Below are 22,620 nucleotides of genomic sequence, written 5' to 3'. Positions count from 1 at the left end.
CCTGTATGTCTAGACAACACACCTGCTACAGTTGTGTTAGGTACCTTTATTGTCCGGTACAGTGAGGTCCCGCTCACCAGGCTGGACAAGGTGAAGGTCACAGTGATATGCCCGTGGGGCACTATGGTCCACCACATAACACAAGCATACAGGTCAGTCAGAGGCATGGACACATATGACTCAGTCATTCTCCATGCCACTATGGCTGACCTGTGATGTACCTCCCTGGACTACATGATAGGGAACATGGAAGGGCTCTCTGAGCATGTGGCACAGGCTGGTATGACCCATGGGAACTATTGAAGGTCACAGGTACATATGTGTATTTGGCACACACATACATCATCTGCGTCCATTGCCGTTACTGGTTTAATCAATGTCATGCATTATTGTGAACAACAACCCACACACATGGGCATTCTGTGTGACAAAAACACACGTGGCATGTGTGGAATTCAAAGCCATAACTAACTGTGCTATGACAGTAGTGAGAGATGCAGTAGCAGGGCGTGCTATTTGCATTACTGGGAGATTTGACTTCTTCTGCTGAACTTGTAGAGTGCTGACATCATCTCTGTGTAGAGACTGGAATATGCAGCAGCTGGTGTGTTGTACTGGTTGGCAAAAGGGTCAGTTCTCTCAGTTCTCTCACACATGTAATTGCACCTACTTCCACCCATCTGTGTCCATTGCCATTACTGGTTTAATCAATGCCATGCATTATTGTGGACAACAACCCACACACATGGGCATTCTGTGTGACAAAAAAAACACCGCGTGCATGTGGAATTCAAAGCCATAACTAACTGTGCTATGACAGCAGAGAGACGAGGCAGCGAGCTTTTGCATTGATTTACTGGGAGATTTGGCCTCACTGTACTACTTTGGGGTGCTGGCATCATCTCTGTGAGAAGATTATGCATGCAGCAGCTGGTGTGTTGTACTGGTTGGCAAAGGGTCAGTTCCTTCACACATGTACTTCCACCCCAGTTCTCTCACACATGTACTTCCACCCCCACCCCCCGTTCTCTCACACATGTACTTCCCCCACCCCCAGTTCTCTCACACATGTACTTCCACCCACCCCAGATACCTCACACATGTACTTCCACCCCCCCACCCCATATGCAGCAGCTGGTGTGTTGTACTGGTTGGCAAAAGGGTCAGTTCTCTCACACATGTACTTCCACCCCCAGTTCTCTCACACATGTACTTCCACCCCCAGTTCTCTCACACATGTACTTCCACCCCACACCCCCAGTTCTCTCACACATGTACTTCCACCCCCCCCCCCAGTTCTCTCACACATGTACTTGCACCCCCACCCCAGTTCTCTCACACATGTACTTCCACCCCCCACCCAGTTCTCTCTCACACATGTACTTCCACCCCCACCCCAGTTCTCTCACACAGCCCCACCCCCCACCCCAGTTCTCACACATGTACTTCCACCCCCACCCTCCGTTCTCTCACACATGTACTTCCACCCCCCACCCCCAGTTCTCTCACACATGTACTTCCACCCCCACCCCCAGTTCTCTCACACATGTACTTCCACCCACCCCACCCCAGTTCTCTCACACGTACTTCCACCCCACCCCAGTTCTCTCACACATGTACTTACACCCCCTACCCCCCGTTCTCTCACACATGTACTTCCACAACCCCACCCACAGTTCTCTCACACATGTACTTCCACCCCCAGTTCTCTCACACATGTGCTTCCACCCCCCCACCCCCAGTTCTCTCACACATGTACTTCCACCCCCCACCCCCAGTTCTCTCAAACATGTACTTCCACCCCCACCACCAGTTCTCTCACACATGTACTTCCACCCCCACCCACCCCCCCAGTTCTCTCACACATGTACTTCCACCCCCCCACCACCCCAGTTCTCTCACATGTACTACCCCCACCCACCCCAGTTCTCTCACACCTTCCACCCCAGTTCTCTCACATGTACTTCCACCCCCCACCCCACCCCAGTTCTCTCACACATGTACTTCCACCCCCCAGTTCTCTCACACATGTACTTCCACCCCACCCACCCCCAGTTCTCTCACACATGCACTTCCACCCACCCCCCAGTTCTCTCTCACATGTACTTCCACCACCCCCCACCCCCAGTTCTCTCACATGTACTTCCACCACCCCCAAGTTCTCTCACACATGTATCCAACCCACCCCCAGTTCTCTCTCACACATGTACTTCCACCCCCCACCCCCAGTTCTCTCACATGTACTTCCACCCCCCAGTTCTCTCACACATGTACTTCCACCCCTCCAGTTCTCTCACACATGTACTTCCCCCCCCACCCCCAGTTCTCTCACATGTACTTCCACCCCAGTTCTCTCACACCTGTACTTCCACCCCCACCCCCACTTCCCTCACACATGTACTTCCACCCCCCCAGTTCTCTCACACATGTACTTCCACCCCCAGTTCTCTCACACATGTACTTCCACCCCCCCAGTTCTCTCACACATGTACTTCCACCCCCACTTCTCTCACACATGTACTTCCACCCCCACCCCCAGTTTTCTCACACATGTACTTCCAGCCCCAGTTCTCTCACACATGTACTTCCACCCCCACCCCCAGTTCTCTCACACATGTACTTCCACCCTCCACAGTTCTCTCACACATGTACTTCCACCTGCCCACACACCCCCAGTTCTCTCACACATGTACTTCCACCCCCAGTTCTCTCACACATGTACTTCCACCCCCACCCCAGTTCTCTCACACATGTACTTCCACCCCCACCCCCAGTTCTCTCACACATGTACTTCCACCCCCCACAGTTCTCTCACACATGTACTTCCACCCCCAGTTCTCTCACACATGTACTTCCACCCCCAGTTCTCTCACACATGTACTCCCCCCACCCCCAGTTCTCTCACACATGTACTTCCAACACCAGTTCTCTCACACATGTACTTCCACCCCCACCCCAGTTCTCTCACATGTACTTCACCCCCACCCCCAGTTCTCTCACACACATGTACTTCCACCCCCACCCCAGTTCTCTCACACATGTACTTCCAGTTCTCTCACACATGTACTTCCACCCCCACCCCAGTTCTCTCACATCCACCCCCACCCCCAGTTCTCTCACACATGTACTTCCACCCCCACCCCAGTTCTCTCACACATGTACTCCACCCCCACCCCCAGTTCTCTCACACATGTACTCCCACACATGTACTTCCACCCCCCACCCCCAGTTCTCTCACACATGTACTTCCACCTCCAGTTCTCTCACACATGTACTTCCACCCCCACCCACCCCCAGTTCTCTCACACATGTACTTCCACCCCCAGTTCTCTCACACATGTACTTCCACCCCCACCCCCAGTTCTCTCACACATGTACTTCCACCCCCCAGTTCTCTCACACATGTACTTCCCACCCCCAGTTCTCTCACACATGTACTTCCACCCCAGTTCTCTCACACATGTACTTCCCACCCCCAGTTCTCTCACACATGTACTTCCACCCCACCCCAGTTCTCTCACACATGTACTTCCACCCCCACCCCAGTTCTCTCACACATGTACTTCCACCCCCCCACCCCAGTTCTCTCACACATGTACTTACACCCCATCCCCAGTTCTCTCACACATGTACTTCCCACCCCCACCCCAGTTCTCTCACACATGTACTTCCACCCCCACCCCAGTTCTCTCACACATGTACTTCCCCCCACCCCCAGTTCTCTCACACATGTACTCCCCACCCCCAGTTCTCTCACACATGTACTTCCACCCCCCACCCCAGTTCTCTCACATGTACTTCCACCCCCCACCCCAGTTCTCTCACACATGTACTTCCACCCCCCCCAGTTCTCTCACACATGTACTTCCCCCCCCCCCTCTCTCACACCTGTACTTCCTCCCCCACCTCAGTTCTCTCACACATGTACTTCCACCCCAGTTCTCTCACACATGTACTTCCATTCCCAGTTCTCTCACACATGTACTTCCACCCCCCCAGTTCTCTCACACATGAACTTCCACCCCCCACCCACCCCCAGTTCTCTCACACATGTACTTCCACCCCCAGTTCTCTCACACATGTACTTCCACCCCCCACCCACCCCCAGTTCTCTCACACATGTACTTCCACCCCCCCCCAGTTCTCTCACACATGTACTTCCACCCCCCACCCCCAGTTCTCTCACACATGTACTTACACCCCCCCACCCCCAGTTCTCTCACACATGTACTTACACCCCCACCCCCAGTTCTCTCACACATGTACTTCCACAACCCCACCCACAGTTCTCTCACACATGTACTTCCACCCCCCCACAGTTCTCTCACACATGTACTTCCACCCCCACCCAGTTCTCTCACACATGTACTTCCACCCCCACCCCAGTTCTCTCACACATGTACTTCCACCCCCCCCCCCTTCTCTCTCACATGTACTCCACCCCAGTTCTCTCACACATGTACTTCCACCCCCACCCCAGTTCTCTCACACATGTACCCACCACCCCCCACCCCAGTTCTCTCACACATGTACTTACACCCCCCATCCCCAGTTCTCTCACACATGTACTTACAACCCCCATCCCCAGTTCTCTCACACATGTACTTTCACCCCCCCACCCCTGTTCTCTCACACATGTACTTCCCCACCCCAGTTCTCTCACACATGTACTTCCACCACCCCACCCCAGTTCTCTCACACATGTACTTCCCCACCCCCAGTTCTCTCACACATGTACCACCCCACCCCAGTTCTCTCACACATGTACTTCCACCCCCACCCCAGTTCTCTCACACATGTACTTCCACCCCCACCCAGTTCTCTCACACATGTACTTCCACCCCCACCCCAGTTCTCTCACACATGTACTTCCACCCCCACAGTTCTCTCACACATGTACTTCCACCCACCCCAGTTCTCTCACACATGTACTTCCACCCCCACCCCAGTTCTCTCACACATGTACTTTCCCCCCACCCCCAGTTCTCTCACACATGTACTTCCACCCCCCACCCCAGTTCTCACACATGTACTTCCCACCCCCAGTTCTCTCACATGTACTTCCACCCCCACCCCAGTTCTCTCACACATGTACTTCCACCCCCACCCCAGTTCTCTCACACATGTACTTCCCACCCCCACCCCAGTTCTCTCACACATGTACTTCCAACCCCAGTTCTCTCACACATGTACTTCCACCCCCCCCCTCCTCTCACACAGTTCTCTCACACATGTACTTCCACCCCAGTTCTCTCACACATGTACTTCCACAACCCCACCCACAGTTCTCTCACACATGTACTTCCCCACCCCCAGTTCTCTCACACATGTACTTCCACCACACCCACCCCAGTTCTCTCACACATGTACTTACATCCCCCCACCCCAGTTCTCTCACACATGTACTTCCACCCCCCACCCACTCCCAGTTCTCTCACACATGTACTCCACCCCCAGTTCTCTCACACATGTACTTCCACCCCCCCCCCCCAGTTCTCTCACACATGTACTTCCACCCCCAGTTCTCTCACACATGTACTTCCCCACCCCCAGTTCTCTCACACATGTACTTACACCCCCCCACCCCCAGTTCTCTCACACATGTACTTCCACCCCCACCCCCAGTTCTCTCACACATGTACTTCCACCCCCCCAGTTCTCTCACACATGTACTTCCACCCCCAGTTCTCTCACACATGTACTTCCACCCCCACCCCCAGTTCTCTCACACATGGACTTACACCCCCCCATCCCCAGTTCTCTCACACATGTACTTCCACCCCCAGTTCTCTCACACATGTACTTCCACCCCCCACCCCCAGTTCTCTCACACATGTACTTCCACCCCCCACCCCAGTTCTCTCACACATGTACTTCCACCCCTCTCACACATGTACCCCCAGTTCTCTCACATGTACTTCCACCCCCACCCCCAGTTCTTTCATACATGTACTTCCCCACCCCCAGTTCTCTCACACATGTACTTCCACCCCCACCCTCCGTTCTCTCACACATGTACTTCCACCCCCACCCCCAGTTCTCTCACCCATGTACTTCCACCGCACCCCCAGTTCTCCCCCACATGTACTTCCACCCTCCCGCCCCAGTTCTCCCACACATGTACTTCCACCCCACAGTTCTCTCACACATGTACTTCCACCCACCCCAGTTCTCTCACATGTACTTCCACCCCAGTTCTCTCACACATGTACTCCACCCCCACCCACCCCAGTTCTCTCACACATGTACTTCCACCCTCCAAGTTCTCTCACACATGTACCCCACCCCAGTTCTCTCACACATGTACTTCCATTCCCAGTTCTCTCACACATGTACTTCCCCCCCCCACCCCAGTTCTCTCACATGTACCACCCCCTTCTCTCACACATGTACTTCCACCCCACCCCCCCCTCTCTCACACATATACTTCCAGCCCCCACCCCCAGGTCTCTCGCACATGTACTTCCACCCCCCCACCCACCCCCAGTTCTCTCACACATGTACTTCCACCCTCCACAGTTCTCTCACACATGTACTTCCACCCACCCCCAGTTCTCTCACACATGTACTTCCACCCCACCCCAGTTCTCTCACACATGTACTTCCACCCCCCACCCCCAGTTCTCTCACATGTACTTCCACCCCCACCCCCAGTTCTCTCACACATGTACTTCCACCCCCCCACCCACCCCCAGTTCTCTCACACATGTACTTCAACACCCCCCCAGTTCTCTCACACACATGTACTTCCACCCCCCACCCCCAGTTCTCTCACACATGTACTTCCACCCACCCCCAGTTCTCTCACACATGTACTTCCACACCCCACCCCCAGTTCTCTCACACATGTACTTCCACACCCCAGTTCTCACACATGTACTTCCACCCCACCCACCCCCAGTTCTCTCACACACATGTACTTCCACCCCACACCCCAGTTCTCTCACACATGTACTTCACCCCCACCCCAGTTCTCTCACACATGTACTTCCACCCCAGTTCTCTCACACATGTACTTCCACCCCCACCCCCAGTTCTCTCACACATGTACTTCCACCCCCAGTTCTCACACATGTACTTCCACCCCCACCCCCAGTTCTCTCACACATGTACTTCCACCCCCACCCCCCTTCTCTCACACATGCACTTCCACCCCCACCCCAGTTCTCTCACACATGTACTTCCACCCCCAGTTCTCTCACACATGTACTTCCACCCCCCCCCCCCCCCCCGTTCTCTCACCCATGTACTTCCACCCCCACCCCAGTTCTCACACATGTACACCCCCCACCCCCAGTTCTCTCACATGTACTTCCCACCCCAGTTCTCTCACACATGTACTTCCACCCCCCCAGTTCTCTCACACATGTACTCCACCCACCCCCACCCCCAGTTCTCTCACACATGTACTTCACCACCCCCAGTTCTCCACTCCACCCCCAGTTCTCTCACACATATACTTACACTCCCCCACCCCAGTTCTCTCACCCATGTACTTCCACCCCCCACCCCCAGTTCTCTCACACATGTACTTCCACCCCCCCCAGTTCCCTCACACATGTACCTCACCCCACCCCCAGTTCTCTCACACATGTACTTACACCCCCAGTTCTCTCACACATGTACTCCCACCCCCAGTTCTCTCACACATGTACTTCCACCACCCCAGTTCTCTCACACATGTACTTCCACCCCCACCCCCAGTTCTCTCACACATGTACTTCCACCCCACCCCCAGTTCTCTCACACATGTACTTCTCCACCCCACCCAGTTCTCTCACACATGTACTTCCACCAGTCACCCCCAGTTCTCTCACACATGTACTTCCAACCCCCACCCCCAGTTCTCTCACACATGTACTTCCACCCCCCAGTTCTCTCACACATGTACTTCCACCCCCCACAGTTCTCTCACACATGTACCCCCACCCCAGTTCTCTCACACATGTACTTCCACCCCCACCCCAGTTCTCTCACACATGTACTTCCACCCCCACCCCAGTTCTCTCACACATGCACTTCCACCCCCAGTTCTCACACATGTACCACAGTTCTCTCACACATGTACTTCCACCCCCCACCCCAGTTCTCTCACACATGTACTTCCACCCCCACCCCAGTTCTCTCACACATGTGCTTCCACCCCCACCCCCAGTTCTCTCACACATGTACTTACACCCCCCACCCCAGTTCTCTCACACATGTACTTACATCCCCCCACCCCAGTTCTCTCACACATGTACTTCCACCCCAGTTCTCTCACACATGTACTTCCACCCTCCACCTCCAGTTCTCTCACACATGTACTTACACCCCTCCACCCCCAGTTCTCTCACACATGTACTTACACGCCCCCACCCCCAGTTCTCTCACACATGTACTTACACCCCCCACCCCAGTTCTCTCACACATGTACTTCCACCCCCAGTTCTCTCACACATGTACTTCCTCCCCCCCAACCCCAGTTCTCTCACACATGTACTTCCACCCCCACGTCCGCATTAGCAGAGTGCGCTATTCGCATTACTGGGAAGTTTCCCTTCTACTGCTGTACTTATAGGGTGCTGACATCATCAGTGTTTAGAAAGGGGAATGTGCATCCTGTAGTGTGTTTTCCCAGTTGCCAAAAGGGACATTTCTCTCACACAGACTTGCACACACACCAACCCCGCTCACCCACACACTGAGCATTTGCAGGATTCAAACCCCTACCTAACTATATTATGATACTTGAGGGAGACGCATTCGCAGAGCGCACTATCCGAATTATTGGGAATCTGTTCTGCACCTGCAGTATTTATAGGGTGCTGACATCATTATTTCTACAGAGGTATGTACATCTACTACTACCTGTCAGGTGGGGGATAGCATATATATGCATTTGCAGCCTCCTACTTCAGGGTCAGATATGCACATTGCACTGGCAGGTTATGTTCTATACCATGCTTCATGACCTCAGGACCTGTAACACACAACACAACCAGTTCGGACCACCCCTCCCACATCCAGGAGACACACTTTGCTTCCCTGGGAACAGTGCCAAGATATGCAGGTGTTCACATACACCATTCCAGTTGTTAACGTCAGGTACAGGTATGTTGTGTGTGGGAACTACTCAGGCCTCTACAACATTACCCTACAGCCACTACAATTTGTGAGTCCATGTGCTATGGCAGGACCACTCACCACAGCCACAAGGGGGAATACATATTGCACCTGACCATCTACAACATGGGTACTCACTGTTCCACACCAGAGGTAGACCACCATTGTTGATATCTGGCCATACCCACCTTTCCCTGGACATCCATATCCCATCCCCACCCCCAGGCAAGGTTGTCACTGCAAACAAAGTGTATTTATCAAAAGCAGACTTTACACTTGTGAATACTGGGGTGGAAGACTTCAAAGGACCCATGCTGGGGGAGTATACAGGCCACTTTGCATAATCCTTGACAATTGCATTCTATGAGCATGTGGAAGGTTTGCATTGATTATGCTATCCCAAATGTACCCATGACTGCTCCACAACAGGACACCTGTCAGGTGTACACCAGCCATATATGAGCTGTCCAATAGACAGAGTGAGCTAATACATTGCAAAGCAGTAGCCCACAGAGGGAGGACATCTCTGAACAGTACTGGCACGACACTTCAATCCCTCATAATCATCACAACAAAGTGTTGACAGTGAAATTGTCCAGACAATGCAGATAAGGCTCCCCTCAGTCTGTTATTGATGCCCACATACTGTTAGAGGTCCTCAGCAACCCGCTTCCAGCACACACCAACAATATGGATGTGGCTTAGCAAATTCAACCCCTGGGATCTCCACTGTGTCCCTGCTTGACAGAGGCACAGCACACTAGCCTCACACGGTGTCTTATGTGACCTACTTTACAGTGGCACAGTAACCTACTGTACTGGGGAGGCAGACACCAAGCACACTCTGGCTAAGCTGTCATTCCCTAGGGCAAACAGCCTAGTGTTGACCTCTACACCCATATGTTTAATTGTCAGATGCACAATATTTGTTGCTGATAGACTGTTTGCAGGTCTTTATTGCCATAGCATTCCCTGTTTCTATGAACAACTTGTGTATCTGTGGAAGATGTTTGAATATGGGAGGGATCCACTATATCACGTATGTCTCTGTAGTCATTTCACTGTGTGCACTGGGCAGATTGCTGTAATGTGGTTGGTTCCTGGAATAACACATACAAATACCAGATATGTGTGGCCAAATGCTAAACTGAGATTTGGCCTAAGTGTGTGAGCATGCCCAGTTCAGGCTTCCCATGGCATGTTGCCTGACATATGTCTCATTTATCAAAGTGTGCAGGCATGCCCAGTATGAGCTTTCCATATGTTGAACTCTGCAGCCCACCACATTTGTGGATGAGTGTGAACTTCAACAATATCTCATGTTTATGGTTGTGTGTTGTGTGTCATGTTGTGTAGTTACTGTCCAACTTTCCTTGTGTCCGAACACAACAGGGATTATTCTCTGCCTGCAGGGTTTGCATGGGATACTTTGCATACAGTTGTCAACATCCTTTTATACTGACCTAACAATGTAGTACCGTATAGTGTACTGGTTCAGTACTTTCACTGTGGTGGACAGTATCTTGGCCTTTAGTCCTATCACTGCTTTACATTTTCATAGTGAGCACAACAGCCTGGTTAGGGGCCAGTTGTGCACATCTGACCATGTTGCATTATGTTCAGATATGAACTACTTAAACCAGGCTTGTCCAACATTGGTAGTGTATTCCACAACATAGGTGTACATTGGCAAACACTAGCGATGTGCCCTAGGCCATTTCTAATGCTAGTCGGAGAGTGTGTTTGTCCTCTGACACACATTGTAGGTGGAGTTTGCCATGACATATGTCATGGTTAGTATACTGTGCCTCCGTCTACCCGTGACATAACAGTGATACCCAGGGTAAACTTACCATCTCCCATCCACTCATCAAGATTCCTCTTGAGGAGAGTCGATGAGTGACTCTCTGGCTAACCTGTACTGGGAGTTTACTCATGAGTGGGGGTGGCTTCTGTGTTATGGATCATTCAGTACAGCTTGTCCTATGTATGTCAGTGCTGGGGTTCAGGTCTCTCATGTGCATAGCTCACTGCCATTCAGATTGTACAAGGTGCAGCATGTTCATTGATTCCAGCTTGGACATGGCTTTATACATCAGGCACAGCTTGCCTCTGGGTGGGCAGTATGGCAGTGTGTGGAGCTGCAGTTTGTTTAATCAGGCAACACATGGCATCTCTTCAAGCTCTTTGATACTCCTGGTGAGGTACTTTTGTGAACTTTACAGTTGATGGTGGAGTCTGCTGAGGTACATCCCACAGGGGCTATTGTAGTCAATTGTAACGCTGATGAAGGATGACTGCAGAGCCACAATGACCTCCCCTTATCTAGATCTGACAACCTTCATGGTAGGTGGGTATATGGTATGTTTCTGTAACCACTACAGCCACATGTTTGCCCAATGCAGGATATCAAGTAAACTCAGAGAATAAGGAACTAGTCGACAGTAAATACAACCAGTTCAAAACTTGTTTAATACAAACAAAATTACTGTTGAGTGTTTCATGCTTATATAGACTTCCTCAGAACAATTTCTGTTACAGTTCAACTCAGTTTAAATACTTTTTTCAAAACAATCAAGTTACTCATCATTTCACCAATTATATTTAAAAGTGCCACTAAGATATATTAAAACAATTGCTACTATTAACCCAGTTGAATAATAGTAAGAATTCTGTCTAGTATGTATGATGTAAAAAAAAATAGAAATAATCCATTAAATACAGTTAAAATTTCAATTCCACTTCATCAATTTGCTAAATTCTCTAATATAGGCTTAATAGATATGTGATCGTTAAGTCCGGGGTGGGTAGAGGCATTTAATTTAATTTGCCACCTAGCTTCAAGTTCAGCTAGTTTCTTTTTAATACATCCACCCCTCGGGTTGACTTTGGCTATTTCTAATATCCCAAAGTAAAACTCATCACAACCATTGGCTTGAGCAATGTGTCTCCAAAGTGCATTCTTAGTATCTTGCTTTTTAATATTATAATAATGGTCATAAATCCTTTGTCGAAGACACCTATCACCCCAGACTTAACGATCACATATCTATTAAGCCTATATTAGAGAATTTAGCAAATTGATGAAGTGGAATTGAAATTTTAACTGTATTTAATGGATTATTTCTATTTTTTATTATTTTTTATTTTTACATCATACATACTAGACAGAATTCTTACTATTATTCAACTAGGTTAATAGTAGCAATTGTTTTAATATATCTTAGATTTATGTAATAACAAGGATGGTTTTATATGAATACGCACACTGGCACTTTAAATATATAATTGGTGAAATGATGAGTAACTTGATTGTTTTTGAAAAAAGTATTTAAACTGAGTTGAACTGTAACAGAATTGTTCTGAGGAAGTCTATATAAGTTAGATGAAAGCGCTCAACAGTAATTTTTGTTTGTATTAAACAAGTTTTGAACTTTCGTTGGTGTCGGTGTGGAACTGTGTTTGCTGTGAGGAACAATGCAGGATATCTATCATCTTGTGTCCCCAGGTCTCTCATTACATGTTAAGTACTTAATGGGTTAACACCTATGTGGTAATTGGTGGGCACTTACTGTATATCCACAGGGGTTGACTATACACTTTTCTGCAATTAGCTTGCTGACATGGCTATGGCACCAGTTGTCTGTTTCTATGTGGCCCTTTTGTGGGATGCTTGTGTCGGCTGGAGGGTCAGATATGGTGGCCAGTTTGTAGTCCTCTGCAAACATGTTCAGACACAGTCCTTCCATGTTGGCCTGTACCTATGGGACATATATACCAAACGAGGGAGGTCCCAGGACCAAGCCTTGTGGGATGCCAGTTATATCTGGTTTGTAGTGTGACATGGCTGCAGCATGTCTGACCATGTCAGTTCTGTCCTTGGTCTGGTTTGCAACCCCTCTACTGACATAGGGGTTTATATTTAAGCTGGTCTGCCTATCTATAATGAACACGTGGGGTATTGTATTGAAGCCTTTGCAAGGTCCAGCTACGCTGTGTGGACCACATTGCCCTCATCAATGACCTTAATGACTGTTTCAAATGAGTCAAACATGTTTAAGGGGCAGCATCTGCACTTAAGAAAGCCACACTGGGTAGGGTCCAGTGTCAGTAGGTCCCCAATATCTTTATGTCTACGATACATGCTGATCCTTTCCATAGCTGTGCAGACCAAGCTTGTCAGGATTCTGGGGAGGTAGTTTGCAGTATCCATTCAGGCAACACCTTTGTTGGGAAGGACCACTGTTGTTGTACACTGCTCTTTGGGTACATATCCTGTGGTAAGGCTGACATTGAGCAGTAGTGTGATTTGGCATTCCATTCTTCTTGGAGTCCATGTTGGACTCAGCCCAGGACACCATCTCATACCATTGCTGCTGTGTGTTTTGCTTTGTAGATGCTGGCTGTTACCTCAGCATCTACAGTGTCAGGGGGCCAGCAGTCTGCTGGGATAGATATTTTGCATTCTGTGGGGTTGCACTGCACCTGTCAGGTTGTATGTTGGCAATATGTGTGTGTGTTTGGTATGTTGTTTGTAATATTTGAGTGATTCAGAGCATATCCGTGAATTCCCAACAAGGTTCCTACCATCAGTTGAGAAAGCCTTGTGATTATCCTTAGTGTCCTGTACAATTTGTATCTTCATAGGTTCATAGGTTCATACTAGGCTATCCACCCTAGGGCATTTATAAGCCTAGCCAGAGTGTGTGTGGCTTTCACCCCTTGCTATGTGAATATTATGGCCATTTATGATTTACTTTACTGTGCCTCTGTCTGGACGTGACACAGTGAAGACCCCCAGTGTACATCTACGATCATCCATCCACTTGGCAAGATTCCTGTTGAAGAGTGTCAGTGAAGGGCACTGCCTAACATGGAGTGGGATTCTGTTCCAGGGTGTAGGGAGCCTCTGGGTTATGTATCTGTCCCTCCAGCACATCCTATTTCATTATGTGTTGAGGATGCCATCTCTCACTCTCACAGCTCCGATGGCTTTGGGTTTTCTGGGGTGGACCATTACTCCTGTGTTGGACATGGCCTTGTACAACAGGCATACAATGCCCCTGTGTAGGCAGTATGTGACTGCATTCAGCTGGGGTGTCTACAGCCAGGCAGCATATGACATATATTTGAGACCCTTTATCCTCTTGGTGAGGTACCTTTGAGGTCTTTCTAACTGCTGCAGGTGTCAGGTAAGGTACATCCCAAATGAGGCATTGTACTAGATTATGGGTCTGATAAGAGAACAGTACAGGGGCACAATGACCTCTGTTGATGTAGATGTGAATCCTTTCAAGATACGGTGTCCAATATAGACAGTCTTCCTAGCCAGATTGGCAATGTGGTGTCCAATATAGACAGTCTTCCTAGCCAGATTGGCAATGTGAGTGTCACATAACAGGTTACTGTCCGCTTGTGTCCCTAGGTCTCTGATTACTCCTTCCATACATAATGGTTTACCACCTATGTGGAAATTTGTGAGTACCTTGTTTTGTATTTGGTGGGACATTCATACTGTCCAGTGTCTTCAGGACGGTTGGGTGGGGTTCTTGTGTGTGAGAGTGTGGTCTGTAGCATGCTACAGACTGTACAGCAGTTTTGCCTGCGGTTAGGTGCACATGGGTGGTCTCCGATGCTTCGTGCATTGTCAGTTACCTGGACGTATGGGTGTCTGTGCTGAATATGGATACTCCCCCTCCTTTTATGTTTTGGTCCAGGTTTTGGGGCCATAACGCATGATATGAGGTATAACCTGGTAGTGCTGGTGTGCTGTCAGGAGGCTTGCAGCAGGTTTCTGTCACTGCACAGACATCGATGTTCTCCATACAGGGGAGGGCCTTAGGAGCATGCATATTGCGGTTTACACGTCTGGCATTGGTCAGCATTACCCTTATGTTTCTTACCACTTATGTTTTCTAGGATGGTGGGTTAGTCTTTTCAGCCTTGCCTACGTAAGGCTCTATGGAGGTGGCAAAAGCCTTATCCAATATCCAGACGCCCAGGGGTAACAGGTGCAAGCTATCCCTGGAACAGCAGCGTGGCTTGTCAAGCATGACATCCCAAGCAGACAGACATTAGATCCCCTTGGAATGACAGCAGTAATTGTGCCACTTGTTAAAGCTGATCATTCTGTGTTTGTACTGTGGCATCATTCTCGGTGAGGGTAGGATGCTGCAAACGGTCAGTGTCATACCGGCCTGGACTACATAATCGGAGAGCTCATCTATGTCTCTTTTCATGTAGTCCAGGAAGGTACATCTCAGGTCATTCATGCCAGCATGGACAATGACTGCATCATATTTCTACTTGCTTTGGGGTGACCTGCGTACTTGTGTTATGTGGCGTATTGTAGCAGCCTACAGGCAGCTTACTGTACCATTTCCCTTGTTCAGTCTGGTGAGCGGGACAGCAGTGTGTCTGACTACGGAGTCACCTATTACAACTGTATCAGGCATGTTGTTTCTCCTTCTGGCCTGTGACTGTTTGGCACACCAGCTTTGTGTACTATGTGTTGCATGTGCTATGTTTGGAGGTTGTGGTTGCTTGGGTGTCTGCTTTGGAGGCCTTTGTTGGTGTGGTGTGTTTGTAATTAGGGCCTCCGGGAATGTTTTTCTGTGTTTATGTCTTTGGTTTGCAGTTGTGATAGGTCTATGTGGGACTGGGTTTGTGGTGTGTGTGGTTACCTTCTCCTCCTGACTAGTTTTGACAGTACTGAGTTGAGGGAGCTCAGCCTCCGGTTTGGATAAATGGTTGCATCTCTCACATATATTTGTATTTCTTAGGGGGAGTTGAGGGTTGTCTGTGTACTTGGGGCAGGTGTAACATTGCCTCAGGATTCACAGATTCAACTTGTTGTAGCTGGCCTTAGTGGATTGTATGTGTGGACATATTTTATTGCCATACTACTGATCAGTGATTACTTCCCTTTGTATGTTTGCTCTATCATAGGTTCATAGGTTCATAGGTTCATAGGTTCATACTAGGCTATCTGCCCTAGGGCATTTATAAGCCTAGCCAGAGTGTGTGTGGCTTTCACCACCCCTTAGGATGAGAATACTATACCCATTAGTTTGCTGTGACTCTGTCCAGCAGTGACACAGAGATGATTCCCGGGGTAAACCTACGATCTCCCATCCACTCGTCAAGATTTCTCTTGAACAGAGTCAGTGAGGGGCTCTGCCTCACATGGACTGGGATTCTGTTCCATAGTGTAGGGAGTCTCTGGGTAATGAATCTGTCCCTCCAGCACGTCCTATTTATATCCGTGTTGAGGTTTAAGTCTCTTGCTCTCGTGGCTCTGGTGGATTTGGATTTTTGAGGTGGAGCATGTCCATTAATTCCGGTTGGACATGGCCTTGTATGTCAGGCACAGATCACCTCTGAGCAGACAGTATGTGACTGAATAGAGCTGGAGTTTCTTCAGTCGGGCATCGTATGACATATGTTTGAGCCCCTTTATCCTTTTGGTGAGGAACTTTTGGGGTCTTTCCAACTGCTGCAGGTGTCGGGTAAGGTACATTCCGAATGGGGCGTTGTACTCAATCATTGGTCTGATAAGTGAAGAGTACAGGGGTACAATGACCTCTCCTGATCTGGATGTTAATCCTTCATGATCAGGTGGGCAATGTAGAAGGTCTTCCTAACCACTTTGGCAATGTGAGTGTCAAAAGAGAGGTTACTGTCAACTTGGGTCCCCAGGTCCCTGATAACTTCTTCCGTGTTTAATGGATTACCACCTATGTGGTAATTAGGGGTTACCTTGTTTTTCCCAAAGGGTATGACTATACATTTTTTGGCATTTAGCTTAAGGCCATGGCTCTGGCACCAGTTATCCATTTCTATGAGACCTCTGGAGGATGTCTGTGTCTGATGGAGTGTCAATTATGGTGCCCAGTTTGCAGTCATCTGCAAATTTTGTCAGCCACAATCCCCCTATGTTTGCCTGTGCTTCAGAAAAATAAATGCTGAACAAGAGGGGGCCCAGGACTGAGCCCTGTGGGACACCGCTCGTGACCGGCTTAGAGTATGACATGGCACCAGCAACTCTAACCCTGTGTGTTCTGTCCTTGAGCCAGTTTGCAACCCATCTTGTGACATATGGGTTTACATCTAAGCTGGTGAGCTTTTCTATGATGCCCGAGTGGGGTATTGTGTCGAACGCTTTTGCTAGGTCAAGGTAGGCTGTGTGAACTGCCTTACCCTCATCAATGGCCTTAGTGACTGTTTCGAAAAAGTCGACCAAGTTCAAGAGACAGGATCTGCCCTTGACAAAGCCAAATTGGGTAGGATCCAGTGTCTGTAGGTCCCCAATGTCTTTATTTATGAGTTACATTATGATCCTCTCCATAGCTTTGCAGACAAGGCTCGTCAAGCTTATGGGGTGGTAATTTCAAGGGTCCGTAGAAGCACCGCCTTTGTGGAGTGAGACCACCGTTGCCGTACGCCTTTCTTTGGGTACGTATCCTGTAGTAAGGCTAAGATTAAACAGCAGCCTTATGTGTGGGTTTAGTTCCTCATTGAGTTCATGTAGCACACAGCCAGGGACACTGTCCGGTCCCATTGATGCTGTGTTTTTTGCTTTAGAGAGAGCAGCTCTCACCTGGGCATCTGAGATGTTTGGGAGGCTAGACTCTGGTGGGATAGATATTTCTCCTTTTGGGGGGGAGGGAGGGGAGAAATTTGCACTGAACCTGTCTGCCAGTATGTTGGCAATGTCTGTGGGTTCAGTGATTTTTTTATCATTTTGGACTAATTCTGAGCATATCTGGGAGTTTCCACCCAGGTTTCTAACATAGCTAAAGAAGGCCTTATGATTGTCTTTTGTGTCATTAGCGATTTTTCTCTCAAAGTTGGCCTTGGATGATTTTATGAGTGATTGTAGTTTTTTGCTAGTATTGATCAGAGATGCCTTCCCTTTTAGGATTTTGCTCTGTCATGTAGTAGCTTTCTCCTCTTGTTGTAGAGTTTGTTTATGGCTGGGGTCCACCAGACCGGGCGCCTGCCTTTGGTGGAAAGGGTCTTGATTTTATTAGGGATTGCTTGATCCATACATTCCTGGACGTGCTCGTAGAAGGCATTTGTAAGGGTTTCAGCAGCGTGGGTTGTGGTTTCCACTGGCTCAGGGGCCTTGAAGGATACCACTCCAGTCTTAAGAAGTGTGAAGTTTGCTTTTGAGAAGTTCTTCACTGTGGTCTTTTTTGTTGGGGGTGGGGGCAGGATGTGGATCTCCAGTGAGATTAGTTTATGGTCTGATCTCACCAATGAGGGATATACTTCCGGTGTGGAGCATTTTGTCCCCATGTTTGTAATGATCAGGTCTAGTATATTTTCTCCTCTTGTGGGAATGGTGACTAGTTGTTCCATAGCATTTGAGTTTATGAACTCCAGGAACCTTTGGGCTAGGGTGTTGGGGCTTGAGTAATGTTCCCAGTCTATGTTTGGGTAGTTGAAGTCACCCAATATGATTGTGTTTGGAGAGACATTCATACTCTCCAGTGTCTTCAGGAAGGCTGTGTGGGTTTCCTGAGTTTGAGAAGGTGGTCTGTAGCATGCTACAAACTGTAGGGCAGTTTTACCTATGGTTAATTGCACCTGGATGGTCTCCGATGCTTCGTGCATTGCCACTAACCTGGAGGTGTGGGTATCCTTTATGAATATGGATACTCCCCCTCCTTTTGTGGTTCGGTCCGGATTTTGGGGCATGATATGAGGTATAACCTGATTGTGCTGGGGTGCTCTCATGAGCCTTGAACCAGGTTTCAGTCACAGCACAGACATCGATGTTCTCCATACTGAGGAGGGCTTCGAGGGCGTGCATCTTGAGGTTTAGACTTCTGGCATTGAGCAGTATTACCCTTAGTTTTTCTCCATTTTTGTTTTCTAGGGCGGTAGGTTTATCATTTGAGCCTTGCCTAAAAAAGGCACTATGGGGGTGGCAAGAGCCTTTGCCAATATCCGGAAGCCCAGGGGTGACAGGTGCAAGCCGTCCCTTGCGAAGCAGCGTGGCTTGTCAAACATGTCATCCCAGGCAGACAGACATTGGATCCCCTACTATCATGTAGTAGCTTCCTCATTCTCTTGCATGGTTTGGTAATGGCTGGAGTCCAGCATGCCAGATGCCTGCGTGTATGGCATTGTGTCTTGTTGTTATTTGGGATTGCATAATCCAAGCATTCCTGGCCGTGTTCATGGAATGCCTGTATAACAGGTTCTGAGGTGTGGCCCATATTTTGCACCTGCACAGGGCCTTTAATGGATTCCACATCAGTTTGGAGGAGTGCAACTTTTGCTTTACACATGTTTTTCACTGTGGTTTTCTGGCCAGGGACTGTGGTCAGGATGTGTATATCCAGTGTGATTACTCTATGGTCTGGTCTTACCAGTGAGGGATACACTTCTCATCTTGCCATCCAGTACCCATGTTGCTGATTATCACATCCAGTGTGCTTACCCTCTTGTGGGAGTGGTACGTTGTTCCTGGGCATTTTGGTTTATGGATTCTAGGAACTTTTCTCCTACAGTGTTGGAGCTAGTATAATGCTCCCAGTCTATGTCTGGGTATTTTCAGTCAACCAATATAATGTGGTTTGGGGGGCTTGATATATTCATGTATTCCAACATAGGCCAGGTGCAGTTCCTGGTGTTAGGATGGTAGTCTGTAGCAGGCTATAAACTGGGAAGCAGTTTTAGCCACTGTTACTTGACCATGGCTAGTCCATGCTGCTTCTTGTTGTGGTACCAACATGGGGGTGTGGTTATCCTTGACAATTATTGCTAGTCACCCTCCTTTTGTAGCTTGTTCCATGTTTTGAGGCTGTACAGCACAGTATGAGGTGTAACCTGGTAGTGTTAGGGTGCTGTTGTCAGCCTTGACCCAGTTTTCTGCTACAGGACAGATATCAACATTCTCCATACTAGGTGAGTTTACACTGCATGCATCTTGCTGTTTAGACTTCTGGCATTGGGTAGCATTACATCTAGGTTCTTATCTCTTGTGATACCTATGGAGGTGGGTTTGTGTTTTGAGTCTTACCAATTCAGGGCATGCTGTGGGTAACAACAGCCTTTGCCAGTATCCATAAGGCCTGGACTGATAGGTGCACGCCACCCCTAGCAGGTGGAGCATCATGTCATGCTCAGCATGTCATCCCAGGCTGGCACACATTGGATCCCCTTTGACTAACTGCAATACTTCAGCCAATTATTGCAACTGATCATCCCATCGTCATATTGTGGCATCATGCTTGGTGAGGGTAGGATGTTAGTCAGGGTCCTCAAGTGTGCATATACTACATGGTGTTACATTGCTTAACACATGGCATTCATGCCTCAGGTGGTGCTGCAGGGCTGCCTTTGTCGGATGCACATATTACACTCCCTGTACATGTTTGAGAGCAGGTTATGTCATTTTAGGCATCCATGTTATTATATGAGTGAGTCAGAGAGGGTATCATTCCCAGGGTTCCTACTGAGCCAGTGTATGTGCTTTGCGTTGCCTCTTTGCCAAGGCCAGGGCATACTGGGCACTCCCCCTTCTGCCTACTGGGGCAGGCTCAGGTTGCTCCTCCTCCAAGTCACGCTCTGCCTGTGATGGCCTTAGCAATAGTGGGGGGCTGTTTGGCCCGGCCTTATGCTGGTCCTGCTGCAGCTGTTTTCGCAAGATCATATTATGTAGCATAGCACATACCATGACAATTTGGGTACATGTAGTTGGTGAGTACTGCAAGGCTCCACCAGATGTGTCCAGACACCGGAACCGTGACTTGAGCAGCCCAAACACACGCTCTATTACATTACGTGTTTGTACGTGTGCCTCATTATGGCGTTCCTGTTCAGGTGTGTGCGCATTTCTGATAGGTGTCATCAGCCACAGCTCCAGTGCATAACCTGCATCCCCCACTAGGTGTCCATGTGGGATGTGTCCATGTGGGATGTCCCCATTGGCAAATGTCTGGTACAACTGCGTCAAATGCCAGATATGGCAATCATGGTAGCTCCCAGGGCAGCCAGCACACACATTCATTATTATGTCCTGGGTATCACACATGACCTGGCAGTTAATGGAGGGGAAGCCCTTGCGGTTAATGTAGGCCCTACCCCGCTCACCGGCTGGTGCTTTGATGTGTATGTGCGTGCAGTCTATTGCACCCACAACCTCAGGGTATTCCGCTATTTGCTGGAAGAGACGCATATTGCCGGCCAATACCTCACGGGCATTGGGGAAATATACATGATCACCGACATGTGCTGACATGGCATCCAGGAACTGGTGCAGTACCCTGGAGGCTGATGCCTGTGATATCCCCATCATATTACCAGTTGGTCTCTGGAAGGTACCTGTTGCTAGTATTCTTATGCCAACACATACCTTGGTTTCCACTGGGATGGGTTCCCCTCTGTTGGTTCTGTGTGTGAGGCGTGGCCTGCACAGCTCGACAATTTGCTGCAGGAGGTCTCTGTCCACTCTATAGCGCTCTACTATCTCCAGCTCATGTAACCTGTGGTAGGTGACCCTGGGCCTGTACACTCTTCTCCGTCTCCTCACTGTGGGTCGTCTGGCACCATCTGCATTGTCACCACCCTCAGCAAGTAGCCTATGTCTCCTTATGACTGCTATAGCAGCCCCTAGCATTTCTGCTCTGAGTTCAGCTTTTTCAGTTTTCACTGCTAATAGCTTACTCCTGTCTTGCAGTGTCTCTTGAGAGAAACATCCTGCACTGCTGTTTGCAGAGTTTTAAGTGCTTGGCTGAGCTACTACTCTGCCTGTGTAATTGCCTGCTTCTAATTGTTTTCACCTGCTAGCTCCAGCAGTATTCCCTGCTAGCTTCCTACTAATTCTGTTGCTTCCTTTTTCCTTTCTGTTTCCTAAGGGGGGAGCAACGTACATACTAGCAGAAACACGCTCACAGTGGCTTACACGTGCACACACATGCTTACATGGTTCAGAATCTGCTTATTCAGGTTAAAACGCGCACACACCAGCGCAAACAGTGTTACAAGTCTGCCAACAGGCTCCCACATGCTCAGTCTGGCTTACACGCATGCACACTGCCCTACTCGCGCTTCATGGTGCGCACACGTGCGCATGCACCCCCAGCAAGAAACTTTGGTGTAAGCAACAGTGTACACCTTCCATTTCTTGACTTTCCCCATGCTTATGTTGTGGTACTCCTCTTTCCATGATATGTGTCTGACATCTGTCATGTAACACTAACCTCCAATGAACTGCATTTCTTTCTACCATTCCCCCCTGTGATGTCACCTATCTCCTACTCTATTCCTCCCCCTTATGTATCTCTTACACTACTCAGAATGTGCTCATTTGCTATGTGACAGTGGAATTCAGTATCCTAACACTCATTTACATCAGATTGCCTACTAATGCTTAGTTACATGTCTTAGACTCAGCTTCCCCCCTTAGCAACCACTAAACGGTGACCATGGATTTTTTGGTCTGCTGGTCCCTGCATTGTTAATCCATGTATTGCATAAAACCCACATTTGTGGGTTTATAAC

Source organism: Protopterus annectens, chromosome 2.part2 (assembly GCF_019279795.1).
Source record: "Protopterus annectens isolate FY-2018-M chromosome 2.part2, PAN1.0, whole genome shotgun sequence".
NCBI classification, from domain to species: domain Eukaryota; kingdom Metazoa; phylum Chordata; order Ceratodontiformes; family Protopteridae; genus Protopterus; species Protopterus annectens.
The sequence above is the reverse complement of the archived record's forward strand: the minus strand, read 5'-3'. Positions refer to the sequence as shown.